Below are 15,043 nucleotides of genomic sequence, written 5' to 3'. Positions count from 1 at the left end.
AGAGAGAATTTCCTTTCAGGCTGGTCCCTGGGCAGAGAGAAGAGCATTTAGTGGCCATGGAAATAACCCAGGTGCTGGGGGAAATGTGAGCATGAAAGGCAGAGAGTGAGAAAGAGCAGCACGAGGCACAGCCAGGGGCACGGCCTTCGAGGGGGAAATTAAATTAAATTAAATTAAATTAGGCAAGTCTGGCTGCCTTTGCCTAAAATTACTGAAGAGACAGATCAAGGCACTGATGTAGAGGGAAGGGATGAACAAGGGATTGTACTTGTGAATGGAGTTTAAACAGTGTGGCTACAGCACTGAAAGGCACGTGAAGACCTCAAAAAAAAAGCCCTGAAAGCACTCTTGGATCTAATCTTATAAATAATGGGGTTTGGACCCATCTCTCTGAAACCTCACTGGTTAGGTGTGTCTGCAAGGTTTACTGAACAACTTTTATAGTGACTTGAAATGACTCAAAAAATTAAAAAAGGCTTCTCATTTTTAGTGCATTTGTCTTTTATTTGCTTTGTAAGTCTTGCAGTGAAAAAGCACTGCTGATGTAAATGTAAAAATGTAAATGTAATGTAAATTGTCACAATAAATAAAGGGTTTGTTTGTTCTTATCATTTTACCTCTGAAATCATTTTAAGAATATATCTGAATTAAAAGTTTTATGCAGAAGTGTTTTCTCTCTATATCTGTTAAGAAAGACCAAGTTTTCAGGTGAGCACAATTGAAAAGTTAAATTTTATTTTAAATCAATAAATTGAAAGCAACTAATTAGTAAATTATGGAAAGCAACTAATAAATTGAAAGCAACTAATTAGCAACCAATTAGTAAAGTATTTTTGTTTGTACCTTTGGGCTTGTTATCAACAGCCTCACGTGCTAATTAATATTAACCAATGGCAGGTTTATTTTGGCAGTTTTTAAATAAATACCTGGAATATCTATGAATGAAGTAATAATTTAGGAGGCAGAGCTTAGCAAATCCTGAAAACCACAGTGCAGACAAGAATTGATGAGCATGAAATCAAATATCACTTCTGTGTCATGTGGGAGGTGCATTTATTTGTTTAAATTACCCCTTTACTCCCTTTTAATATGCTTGGTACAGCTTCTTTGGGCCAAGTAAAACACATGACTGGTAAGAAATCACGTGAATTTACAGAATATTTCTGGTGTTTTGGGCATGTAAACATTCAATTATTTTTTATTTCTCTGCAAGGCTGGCCTGGGTCAGAACTGCAGTGTCCTTTTGAGGAGCCCTTCTGAAAAACACAAAGTGCTGCAAGAGAAGGGCACTGAAGAGAGATTTTAGGAGGTCACTTTTCCTGCAGCAGTTTCCCATTTCCCCTTTGAAGCAGGTGGAATATTCCAGGGACTATTGGCTCTGTCATATTTCCCTTTGCCCAGGATTTCTTCTCCTGGGAAGCTGAGAAGCCTCAGGGAAAAATGAAAACAATGTTTATCTGCTTGCTTCTCCTGTGTCTTGCTGCTCTGGAATGTGGTTGGAGATTATTCATCCAACAGGAGGTTGGTTGATTGCTTTCATGGGAATTGTTTTAACTTAATGACCAATCAAAGCCAGCTGGGTCAGACTGGAACAGTCACAAGTTTTCATTCTTGTTCTTTTATAACCTTCTGTCTGTGTCCTTTCTCTATTCCTCAGTATAGTTTCAGTATAGCATTCTTTAAAATAATATAAGTACATAAAATAATAAATTTGCTTTCTAAGAACATGGAGTCAGAGTCTCATTCCTCCTTCATTCTGGGGACTCAGCAAATACCACAGACTATACATCAAAAAAAAGGGAATATCCATCAAAAGGAGAAAATATGCACTCACACACACACCAAAAAAAAAAAAAAGCCAGATTTAGATAAGCAAGAAGAATCACTGCTGTGGATTTGAGAGGTCTTTGTGAAGCACTCAGTGCTACATGAACCCACTTCATCTGTGGTTAATCTCTGAATGAAGTGAGGAACACCAGGCTTCCCTGAAAATAATGGATGCTAATCTTAGTGCTTCTCACCAACACAATCAGAAATTCCAAGCCTTGCCATGGAACAAGGGATTCTGCAGATTCTGTCAGCATAAGAAATGTAAAAAATACCCAGACATTCAACTCAAAAATCGACCTACAGCCACAGCTTGTATAAAACAGGGAAGACAGAGAATTTAAATTTAAATAGCATCATCACCTGCTGCTCCCTGTTTCTCTGTGGATCCACCTGTGTGTTGTGACACCCCACTGTTTCACAGTTCCTCTGACATCCCTCCCAGGGATAGCAAAAGATTTTAAAACGACAGAAAATTTGGGAAGCCAGAAAAAGCTGGGCTTAGTAGACCCTGGTTGGGCCTTGCATTTCCTAGGTCAGGTGAAACTGCACCTGAGTAGTCAGTGTATGGCAAATGAGATCACTGTTAGATGTGATCAGGCATAGTTATTGTTTGAAGAACCATGAGAAGCTGAGTTTTTAAAAACCTAAAAACCACAGCAGACTACATTTCCTTTCACTGACAGCACTTCCCTGGTGCAGGGAGCACAGGAGGAAAGGCTGGGAGAGCTGGGATCGCTCAGCCTGGAGATGAAAAGGCTTTGGCTCAATTTTGGCATTCCACTACCTGAAGGAGGCAGAAGAAAGGTGGAGAGAGACAATTTACATGGCCTGGAGGGACAGGACAAGGGGGAATGGCCTGGAGCTGACAGGGACAGGGTTAGGTGGGACACAGAGAAGAAATTCCTGAGGGTGGGCAGGCCCTGGCACAGGGTGCCCAGAGAAGCTGTGGCTGCCCCTGGATCCCTGGCAGTGCCCAAGGCCAGGCTGGATGGGGCTTGGAGCACCCTGGGACAGTGGGAGGTGTCCCTGCCCATGGCAGGGGTGGCACTGGATGGGCTTTGATGTTTTTTCCACCCCAAACCACTCTGAGGTTCTGGAATTCTATAAATGAGTTCTTCTCCCTCCAGACTAATAGAAATTTCCCCTCTTTGTTCTGTGAATGTGGAGAGATGGTTCCTGCACGAGAAAGTGCTGTTTACTGAAGAAAATGAAAGTAAAACTGCAGCAGGGAAGTGTTGTGAGAGTCACAGGAAATTGTCAGGAAAGCAAAACACTTCAGTCTTCTCCAGCTGCAATCCTGGTAAAATCCATTTGTGCCATCACATTTCCTTGGCCACTGGCAGCTGGATGCCCCTTTTTGAAAAGATTCAGCATTAAACTTCAGTTCTGAACTAACTGAAAATTCTGCTATGAATAAATAAATAAATAAATTAATTAATCCCCTCTGGAACAGCCAAACAGGAGAGTGTCCATATGGAATACATTTTTTACCAGCTAAAACCAAACTCTGACTTCTCCTGTTGCCTCTTTGAAACAAATTAGAAATTTTACTTCATCTTTCCACAGGCAAAAGTCTTTGCTGGAGAACGACTGAAGTTAGTGCCAGTTAGAAAGGAGAAGGAATGCAAAGGAAATCGAATTTAAAGCTGAACATGCCAGAGTGGAAGAAGGTGGGTCTGAAATCCTCATGAATGTGCAAAGTCATTTGCAAAGTTATTTAGCTCATTACAGCTGTGAGGTGCTGAGATGTTTCATAGCCTTAACTTATAACACTTAATATGGGAAAATCTGCACTGCTGCAGCCTCAGATACAGCTGGAGAGACTTTTTTATCTAGGAAGTTGTCATGTGGAATGAGATATGCATCTCATGGCATGACTCAGAGAGGAAAAAAAGAGGGAAAATGTGAATAAATACATCTCACACCTTTCACAGGCACTAAAAGCTCATTCAAAAATAATTTTGAAAAAAATTCATTTGGAGAAAAGATTAAAGATCAATTCAAGCACTTGCAGAGAGATGAAGACTCTTCACACTGGAACAATATTGCCTCACACAGGCAGACACTCAGCCAGGAAATGAAATTCACTGGGATCAACAGAGCTCCAACAAGCTGACAGAACCACAAAATGATGTTGTTAAAATGACAGCTAAAGTGGGAACTGGTATTTCACCCGTTACAATCACTCTCATCTTCCACTCTTATTAGAACCTTCATTAAAGGCATGAAACATTAGCAATTTAATACATATTTGAAAGACAACTTTTCATTTGCTTTCCTTTGGACTTTCTTTTTTAATTATGAGATAATGACTGACTAGTCTAAATATTTTGTTAGGCATATCTTCTGTTAAGTGCTTAATTTTTCTCTGCTTTCATTCCCTTCCTTGTACATCTCACACATGTCTAGAGAAGGGAACGGAGCTGGGAAGGATCTGGAGCACCAGGAGGGGCTGAGGGAGCTGGAAAGGGGCTCAGCCTGCAGAAAAGGAGGCTCAGGAGGGACCTTGTGGCTCTGCACAGCTCCTGACAGGAGGGGACAGCCGGGGGGGTCGGGCTGTGCTCCCAGGGACAGGGACAGGAGGAGAGGGAACGGCCTCAGGCTGTGCTCAGGTTGGACAGCAGGAGGAATTTCTGCATGGCAAGGGTGGTCAGGGCTTGGCAGGGGCTGCCCAGGGAGGGGTTGGAGTGCCCATCCAAGCTCTGGGCTGGTGACAAGGTGGGATCAGGCACAGCTTGGGCTCAATGACCTGGGCATCTTTCCCAACCTCAATGGGATTCCCTGAGTGCTTGGGTCACATTGCCTCATTCCTCAGGAGCACCCTTAGGACTTTCTCCTGAGTAGATTTATACTCTACCACCAATGGCACACAGGGGTTTTGCTCTATATCTGTGTTTGAGACCATACATCCATTAAGTATAACATATAACATAACATATAACATAACACCAAACACATATAACATATAACACATATAACATATAACATATAGCATAACATAACACAACATAACACATATTCAGTATAATAAAAGCCACTGCACTGTCAGAAAATAAACTGTCCATGACATGGCAGTAGCTAAAGCAGACCTGGACTCACACCCCCCCAAAAACCTCCACCTGAATTAAACCTGCCAAGGCTTTCATGAAGGAGGAGCCAGCTTCAAAGCAAAAGGGGTCATGTTTATTTTCCTAATCACGGTTTCCTGTGAAAATTAGATTCCTGTGGAAAGTGAATTTTGAGTTGAAGTGTTGCTTGATTCCCAGGACTTGGAGTCAGGCTGTCTGACTAATGGTAAATAGCATTAGGCACAAGGAAAAGGCAGCAGACAGGGAGAGCTTAAAGCACCTGCTGGGACAACCAAGGAGCTGCCCTGTGCTCCTGATGTGAGATGAAGTCAAGGAAATAAATTTTGTCCCCAGAAAGACATGAAAAAGAAAGGGAATTACAGCCTACAGGAGGATAGAACTTATGGGGTGCCCCAGAAGGGCATTTGGAGACACCATAAAATTTAATATGGCACATTTTAAGAGATGCTTAGGGAAGGACCAAAGGCAGGAGAAACAAAATGGATTGGAGAGGGTAAATATGGGAAAATAAAGGGAAAGGGGCATAGAGGGATAGGTTTGGTGTAACAGGTGCCACTTGGCTGAGCCATGGGCCCCTTTGATCATATCACACACTACTTCCAGCTGCCTTCCCGTGTCTGTGCCTCACATCCCCGAGCTCTGTGTCCACCCAAGAGCACCCCCAGGTGGGACAAGGTGACAGCAAAGACGTGTCAGGGTGTGCACGGGAGATGGGACTGCACAGAGGTTCCCCAGCTCGGGGTGGCAGCAGGGACAGAGCAGGGCCTGGGGACACAGATGGGTGTCCAAGGCCCCTGGGCAGACCTGGTGGTGTCCCTGGCTCTCCGTGGAGCACACACTTGTTCTGGATGAGGCCTGGAGCATCTACTGCTCTGCCTGGTCCACCAGGAGGCTGCCAGGGTAATTAAACACAATATTCCCTTCATAAATTCCTGCTGACTGCTGGGTTTGTCTTTCTTGTGTTGGGAAATGGTTCCAGGATTATTTGCTGTCACCTTCCCAGGGTTTCATGTGGAGCAAACTAGCCTAAGCTTGCTCAAGTCCTCCTGCTTGTCCTTCAGGAAGGTCATTTGCTTTTCCCAGCCATCCTTTCCCTATTGTCATGAGCTTCCAGAGGTTCTGTGCTTGTCAAACAAAAAATCCCAGACTAGTTTGGGTTGGAAGAGACCTTAGAACCCATCCAGTGCCATCCCCTGCCATGGGCAGGGACAGCTTTCACTAGCCCAGGCTGCTCCAAGCCCCATCCAAACCAGCCTTGGGCACTTCCAAACACAGACAGCTGGTGACAGCACCAAGGAAGAGCTGCTCAAATAGAAATCCATTTCCTCTTCAGAGCCTGGAAAATTTTATCCTTCCTAGAGCTCCTCACATCTAGCATACTCCCTAATTTTGGGGGAGCATCACTGAGTTCTATCCAGCAGAGAAGGGTTAGACACCACATTCCTCCAATTAAGGATGCAGGCTCTCCTTCCCTTGGTGTCTTCTACCCCTTTCAAACACTGATGTTTTCACAATTATTTCATTATCCTCTTCCATTTTGAGTAATGAAGCCAGGTAAGAAGCAAGGACTTAGCTCAATTACTTGAGCTGGCAGAGGATGAAGCTGAGATAACAAAATCTTAATGGGAAGGAAATCTCCAACATCTTTGTAGGATCTTTGTAGAGTGATGCAGAGACTGGTTTGACAGCATCAGCTTGGGAAATGGAAGCAAGAAATAAACAGAATTGGGGCCAACCTTTCTAAAATACCCAAATGCATGAAACATCTCAGCATCATTGATAAATATTAAAAAAGCAGGCTGAACTGTGATGGGAAGGGGAGGCACTGGTGAGTGCACCAGGTTCCCAGCTCAGTCACAATTAACAATTACACAGCCCCTCTCACAAAAGGTCAGCTCAAGGTGTGGTTGTCTCTGAAAAGGGGATTTGTTACATATTCCCTCTTGTTGAATGGTCTGATCTCATTCTCAAGATCAGCAGTACTGTACAAGCTGAGGGTGCAGTGACACCCCTGGAGGACAGGGTGACATCCAGAGGGATCTGGACAAGCTCCAGGAGTGGTCCATGGGAACCCCAGGAGGTTCAGCCAGGGCTGCTCAGGGCAACCCCTGGGGTCAGTCCAGGCTGGGAGGGGCAGATGGAGCAGCCCTGGCAGAAGGACCTGGGGGTGCTGGGGATGGGAGCTGGAGCTGCCCCAGCCCTGAACCCCCTGCCCTGGGCTGAGCCCCCAGCCTGGGCAGCAGGAAAGGGATTGGGATTCTGCCCCTGTGCCCCTGGGCTCAGGTGAGACCCCACCTGCAGAGCTGCCCCAGCACAGGAGGAGCTGGAGCTGCTGGAGAGAGCCCAGGGGAGGCACCAGGATGGACAGAGGGATGGATGGAGCAGCTCTGCTGGGAGGGAAGGCTGGGAGAGATGGGATTGTTCATCTGGAGCAGCTTTGGGGTGACCTCACAGGAGCCTTACAGTGCTTGAAGAGGCTGACAGGAATCATGGAGAGAGACAGTTTCCAAGGGATGGGGTGACAGGACACTGGGAATGGCTTCCCATGACCAGAGAGTGATATTGGGAAGGAATTGTGGGCAGGCCCTGGCACAGGGTGCCCAGAGAAGCTGTGGCTGCCCCTGGATCCCTGGCAGTGCCCAAGGCCAGGCTGGATGGGGCTGGGAGCAGCCTGGGACAGTGGGAGGTGTCCCTGCCCATGGCAGGGGTGGAAGGAGATGAGCTGTAATGCTCCTTTCCCCCCAAGCCTCTCCATGATCCATGATGCCCATTAAGAGCCACAAACCCCCAGACCCTCTGCCTGAGGCTGCTCCAGTCCCCCTGTCTGTCCCTGCCGCTGGGAATTGCTGCAGCAGTTTGTTCTCCCCTGACCATTAGTTGCAGTGTAAATTCTGCTGATGGCTTTCTGCTCCCAGTATGCAAAGCCAAACCTGTCCCCATGTTTCCTGATGAATGAGGAACAGCTGCCTGAGGTGGCTGGGAGAGCACAAAGACATTCAGGGAGGCACCCAAGGATGTCAGAAACCTCTCAGGCACTCGAGGTACAGACTTTTTCAGACAGACAGGACATAACTTATCCTTACATCTCCTAGTGCAGCTGCCTCCAAGTGGGAGCAAAGCTATGGATTCTGCTCCCAGACCCATGCAGGTGTTCAGTTATCACCCATCATCCTTCTCCAGGAGCCCAGACTGATTTAGCAGGGATGCAGCAGCATGGAGCAGGTGTTTCACCCAGCTCCTGAGCCAGCTGTGATTCCCACACTGCTGTGGCAGCTGGCTGCAGGCTGGGAGGCATCACTAACACCACAATGATGTGGTTCTTCCTCTCCACTGGTGCTTGCAGCTTGGTGCTTCCTAATCCCTGCCCTGCTCCATCCTCTCTTTGTCACTGGGCCTGCAATTCCCAGAGCTGTTCATGGCATTATGCTGCTCCAGGAGATAAGGTCAGACTGCTGCACAGAGAAATCCCACACTGGGGCTGGTGCAGGGTGTTCTAATGCAAAGGGAAAATCAAAAACCTACAGAGAATTTAAAAAAAAACCACCTAAACCAGTCAGGCTGACTGTGGAAACACTGTAAAACAGCAGCAGGCTCTCACCAGTTTGTACCCACACTGATTAAAGAAGCATTTTATGGACATCATTTCACCCACTCAAGTGCTTAATGGGATAGTTCTCTCATGTTCCTCCCACTCTCAACTGGGACAACTTAGAATTTATATGGTGATTAAATGCACCCCATTTTAATTAGCCTTATTCTAAAATATATAAATAGGGCACTGCTAACCAGGTGATTTCATTAACCCTTTTTTTGGTCAGAATTCATCCACAAATATCAGCAGTTCTTTCTTGCTCTCTATCTCTGCTTCAGATAACTGGAGATGATCTCTGGGGCCAAAAGGATTGGTCATAATTGTGATCCTGCTTTAGAGAGGGAGTGATATTTTTCAATTCATGTTACTGCATTTGACAGCTTCCAGCTTCCCTGTGCCTTAGCAATAACAAAGCCATTGGCAGAGGTGTTTAACAGGAAAAAAAAAACAAACAAAAAAACCCACTCCAAAACAGGCCAAGGGAGCTGTAATCACACTAAATCCTTATTTTCAGCTCAGGAATCTTTGCTAAGGACAAGCTGTCAGCTCCTTCAGGCGTGGAGCCAGGTGTGAGAGGGCACAGCTCAGCCCTTTGGAAAAGAGCTCTGCTAGACACCCCCAGGGGCTGGGCCAGCATGGGGAACCTTTTCCAAATGGGGATGGGACAGAGAGGGGCAGTGAGAAGGAGGATTGGGAGGGAATGGCTGCCAAACACTGCCATGAAGCCAGAGGAAATGCTAATGAGTCAGAAATTGCTCTTGCCGGACATCAGAACTCCTGGCAGAGCAGAAAGGTCTCAGGTGTGGTGAGATGAGGTGAGAGGTGTGCTGGGGAACCCCAAGGGCTGGGGGAGCACTAAAGATCATTTTGTGACGTGCAGATGGAGCAAGCTCTTCTTGAGCTCAAGAGTTTAGATGTTTCAGAAGTGCTTTCTGGGCTGCCGTCAGAGCAGGAGGGAGAGGTCTCTGAGTTGCTGTGTTCAGAGTTTTCAGGGGAGAAAACAATCCCTGCCTGGCAGGTTGTCTGCAGTCAGCAGCTCTGCACTGCAAGAACACCTTCCTTTGGTTTCCCTGGCAGCTGCCCTGGGTTCCACCCCACACTCCAGAGGCTGAAGAACAAATGCCACCCCCAAAACCAGCAGAGGCTGGCACAAGGAATGAGCTTTTCTTGACAGTGCAGCTCGAGGGTGGGAGAGAAGAGAGCAGCAGTTTTGTCACCACTGGCACTGGCACATTTCCTGGGAAAGGAGAGTCATGTCCCAAAAAATCAGAATGAATGGGAGCACCAGGGCTCAGCTCTGTTCCAGTGTAAATGGGCAGCAGGTTTCTCACCCATCCTTGGCTGGGGAATGTGGCCTGGAGAAAGGACAGGGGGAGAAAATGCAGACTAATTTAACCATGTGGCCCTTTAGTTTGTGGTCTGTCTCAGTGACAGGGGGGCAGGTGCTTTATGCTGCACCCGGAGCAGAGACACCAACCAAAAAATGGGGTTTTCCTACAAACAAGGTTGGAATAAATACCAGAGACTGACCAGATCTCTTTGTTGCTTTGCATTCTAGAGTTGCCCTTTCTCTTCCAACTTCTGGGTGCATTGTAGTGCAAATCAAGTAGGGTTTAATCATGCTAAAGATTTAGTCATTAAACTGCTTTTGAAATTGTTTATTCCTAGTGCAGAACAAAAAGACCTGATGATTAGAGGTTTGTTATCTATTTGTGTTAAACACTGAAAATCTAAACTGGAATATTACAAATCAGAAAAAAATATGTTATTTAATACCATTTTATCAGAATTTTAAATGCACAGAACAGATTTGTGAAAGCATTTACCTTCCCATAAAATCATCAAAGTTGGAAAGACCACCAGGATCATCAAATCCAACCTCTGACCAACATCCCCACATTGTTATGTGCCACATGTAGTCATTTTTTGGAATATTTGATGTATTTAAATCCCATTGGCTCTGAATTCTCAGCTAGGGCAGATCACAGTGATCATTCTTACGAGGTGCATACTCTTTCTGGCAGTTTTTGCAGAAGAAAATCCACATTTAGTAAGATGGCTGACCCAGAATAACAAGGACTCACAATAGGAAAAACACATCCTCTGCTTCCCTTCCTTTCTTCCTCCTTTCCTCCTTCCCACAGCTCTTATTTAAGTTTGTTTGTAAGCAGAGATTGTTTTCATCCCATTTGAGTGATTTTTGTGTAAACCAGCACTGAGAGAAATCAGGACTTGGGGAAAACTCAGGGGGGTCAAATCCACAGCAACAATTCTTTGTGGATACAGCAAAACATTGTTTTTCCTTTAAAAGTTTTGTTCCAATTTCAATGACACCTCAGTGATCCTTTTACTTGCTATTTTACCTTAATTTATCCCCTAAGGTCTATAATTTCATGGGGTGATACTCTATTAAGAATGTTAACAAGATTCCAAACACCAAAAAAGGCACCACGCAGAGCTGGAAAGGCAAAGTGAAATTTATCAGGGAGAATTAGAGCAGCCATTATAGAATAAAAATTGCACATTGTAGTAAATATTTCCCTCATTGTGTAAAGAATGTATTTAAAACAGGGATACACCAGAACAGGGCTCACTATAAATGCACTCCTAAGTGTATCCTACAGGAACCTTTTATCAATAAACTGGGAAATTTCTGATGGAGAGCTGGAAATTTGTTTTTAGGATATTACAAAAGGCCATTGAGAAATGTTAGTGCTAACTTAATGTTAGCAGTAACATTTCAAAAAAAACCTTCAGTGTAAAAAAGTTTCTAAAAAATAATGTAGGTTCCTTGCTCCTTGAATGAGAGGATGCCCAAGTTTTTCAGACATGCCCTTAATTTCAGCATGAGCTGAGCTGAACTGGGGTGAACTCAGGAGATTTGTGTTCAAAAGCTTAAAACCAAGCCTTGCTGACATGGAGTTTGGGTTCTTTGGTCCAGTGGCTTCTTTGTGCTCCAATAAGAATGAAAATTTTCCTGCTGCACATTCAGGGGCACTTCCAGAAATTCAGCTTTTATCTCCACATTAGGATTTCTGCTGTTGTTCATCTCCTGTGTTACCTCAAAAACACCCTGTCCCCTCCCAGGGATCAACAGCAGAATGATTTTAATTCTTCAGGAAATAAGAGAGATATTAAAAATAAGAAATAGAGCCCATCCTTCTGTGTGTGTGTAACCTTCCTGGTTAAAAGCACAGTTTGTTTAAAATCTTTAATTACTTTACCTCTCATGTATGCACAGTAGACAAGGAGATGTAGCCATGCAGATAATAAGGCCATAAAAGAAGAAAGTCACAAAAATAAAATGTGTGGGTTTGTTTTCCATCTTCCCTCTTCAAAAGAAATAATCTCAGGCAATACAGAAAGAAGATAAACACAGAATGATGTTAAAAGTGAAATGAGAGATAAAGAAAATATTTACTTCCTGAGCTATTCCCACCTGATATAAAAGATAAAAAAAAGTTGGACTTTCAAGATCATACTGATGGAAATTCTTCCCTGATTTATTTTGCCATTGCTCAGCCATAGTGTGTGTGTGTGCAGAATGTGGTGTCCATTTAAATAATCACATTTTCTGGTCTTCCAGACAGTGCTCACTAATCTTTCCTTGAACTGTGGGAACAATAAGATGTGCTGGATGTCATAAAATAAGTATTTTGGTTTATTTTTCTCTTCTTTATGATGTTGTCATCATAAAATCCTTGCTGCTGCACGCTTTTTTTTTTTTTTTTTAATATATTTGATGTTTTATAGGTATCAAATTTGGTGGAATTAGCAGTGAATATATTTGGGAAAATCATCTCACACTTCCCAAAATGCAGCTGCTGCTGCTGGGGGATAAAGTGCCAGCCACTATGATAGCTGGAGTCAAGGAGGATAAAGAACAGCCAGGAAAGCCAGGGCTAGGAAAAACCTGTTGGAACTGAATTACCAAAAGAAGTGAAAGTGGAAATGTTGTCTGTATCTCCCATGTTCATATCATCTTTGATTTTGGGGTGGCTGCCCTGAATTATCTGCCATTCTCTTGTCAGTAACTCCCTTAGTTAGAGACTGAGAGCTAAATCACTCCCGAATTTTAAAAGATCCACATCAGATGGCAATTGAACCTCTCCTTGAGCCATGGTGCAAATCCTCCAACAGTTCATGTTAGAAATGTACCAAAAGCTATGAGAAACCTGGAGAGTTGATCCAAACATGCATCACAAAGTGAAGAAAAAGAGTTTAAAGATTCTTTACTCAACTTGACCGAAGCAAATGTTGAGGATTACTGAGGCCATTACTGTCTCTGGGCACAGCTCTGAATGAGGAAAGGCTGGGAGAACTGGGATTGTTCACCAGGCTGACCTCACTGTGGCCTTCCAGGATCTGAAGGACCCAACAGGAAAGGTGGAGAGAGGCTGTTTACAAGGGATGGAATGACAGGACACAGGGAATGGCTTCCCACTGCCAGAGGGCAGGGATGGATGGGATACTGGGAAGGAATTGTTCCCTGTGAGGGTGTGAGGCCCTGGCACAGGGTGCCCAGAGAAGCTGTGGCTGCCCCTGGATCCCTGGCAGTGCCCAAGGCCAGGCTGGATGGGGCTTGGAGCAACCTGGGACAGTGGGAGGTGTCCCAGGGGTGTGGAGCTGGATGACATCTAAAGGTCCTTTCCTTTCCACACCACCCATCTTTCACACCCCACCACCCTGCTCACACTCCAATTCCTCATTTGTCCAACTCAGTCCTTGTTTTCAGCATTTCCTTTTTTCCATACACTTTTTTTCCAACACCCAATGCCTTCTCTAAACCATGAGAAATGTAAATAGGTTGAGGTTTCAGTTTATTTCCAACTTTTTTTTTTTTTTTAAAGCTTTGAACATTTAAACTTTGACACTGTTGTTGTCTCCTCCAACGGGAAAAGCTCAAAACAATTTGAGAAGTTTCTGGAACATCCCTGGTCACCCCTGATTCATGGATGAGGTGGGAAGCATTTGTACAACCAAGGACAGAATTTCAATGTGAGATGAGACCTCCTTCTTCCTGTCCCTGGAAAGACCAAACCCTCTTCTCCTCTAACCTTCTCCTCTAACCCTCTTCTCTCTCTACTAACCTTACGAGAGTAAAATATTTTGAGCAGTGCAAAAAGCACCCCCCAACCTCATTTATTTAAAGCTTGTCTCCCATTTCTCTGCCAAAACCCAGTTCAAGGCTGTTCATTAATGCAAGCACAGAGACCTGTACCCACCATGTGCTAATTCTCAACCACCTATTAAGCTGCACCACAGGCTCTGCCGTGTGCTTAGACACAAATTGCTGGGAGAAAATGTTGGAGTGCTTTTCATTTCCCTGTGTTCAGCCACAATGTGTTTGCAACTGGGTGGGTTTCGAGGTAGATGTAAATAAGCTTCTCCCTGCTATACAAGCCAGCACTTTGTGCTAGATTTCCTTGCTGATTGAGAGGAAATGGATAGCAACATTACAGTGCTGTAAATCACAATTTGTGCCTGGCTCCTCGGATCATCAATTTGGAAATCTATCAGAACATATTGTTACAGAATAAACAGCATGACCCAGCCTCAGCTTCCTGGCTCCTCTGAGTGCTGGGAGCACTGCAAAGTGCTCCTGGATTCAGGCAGGTGCCTCCCTTCAGAGCAGCTAATAAACCCAGGCTCTCTCTCCCCATCTCTGGGATTAGGCTAAATCCAATTGCATCTTTCAAAACAAATACAGCTGCTGGTTAAACATCCCTTCTGATCCAGGGGAAAAAGTAAGAGTCAGGTTCTTCGTGTCTTCCCAAATCCTGTTAAAACACAGGTGCCTGCAGGGTCTCTAATCCTGTAACCTGACACAGACAGAAAGTGCCCGTCAGAGCCACAAACCAACTCCTGACACATGATGGGAGCCCTTCCCCTCACCTTTTAAATGGAATCAGTGCTGAGGGAAGTTCTTCTCCAGGTCATTTTAATCACTCAGCTCCGAAAATCATAATCCAATTGATCTGCCTCTGTCATCTCCCAGTATTTGCCTTGCTGACTTTCTTCTCAGCTTAAGTTAAATCAAGATCATCCCTGGTCAATCTTGTTGACCTGCACTCCTCTGCTAATCATATTTCATGATTATTTCTTGAAAATTGCAAGCATATCAAAAGCATTTATAAGATGCCAAGGAAAAGAAGAGCCCTTCTCACCAAGGGCAGAACATGACAAATCCAGGAGGTGGTGGCTATCCTGAACATAAAACCAACACATTTATAAAGCTTATTTTATCTCTGCAGGTCACATAATGAATGGTCACAATTTGAAGCATGTCTGGTTCAGAGAAAGAGGAGTCCCAGCTCGTTATTTGGAAAATAAGTAACACATAATATATAGGAAATTCTAAAGTGATATTTGTTTCTAGCATAATTTTGTGCATAGTTTCTCAGAAGTCTGTTTTTCCAGAGAACAGCCAGATTTTCTTCTCTGTAAACCAGATGGGTTCCTATGAAGACAGAGAAATCAGGCAGACAAGACACATGGTCCATCATATTTTAATTTCTCTTCTAGCTATCTA

This window comes from Serinus canaria, chromosome 8 (genome assembly GCF_022539315.1).
Source record: "Serinus canaria isolate serCan28SL12 chromosome 8, serCan2020, whole genome shotgun sequence".
Lineage (NCBI taxonomy): Eukaryota > Metazoa > Chordata > Aves > Passeriformes > Fringillidae > Serinus > Serinus canaria.
This window is presented reverse-complemented; position numbering follows the sequence as displayed.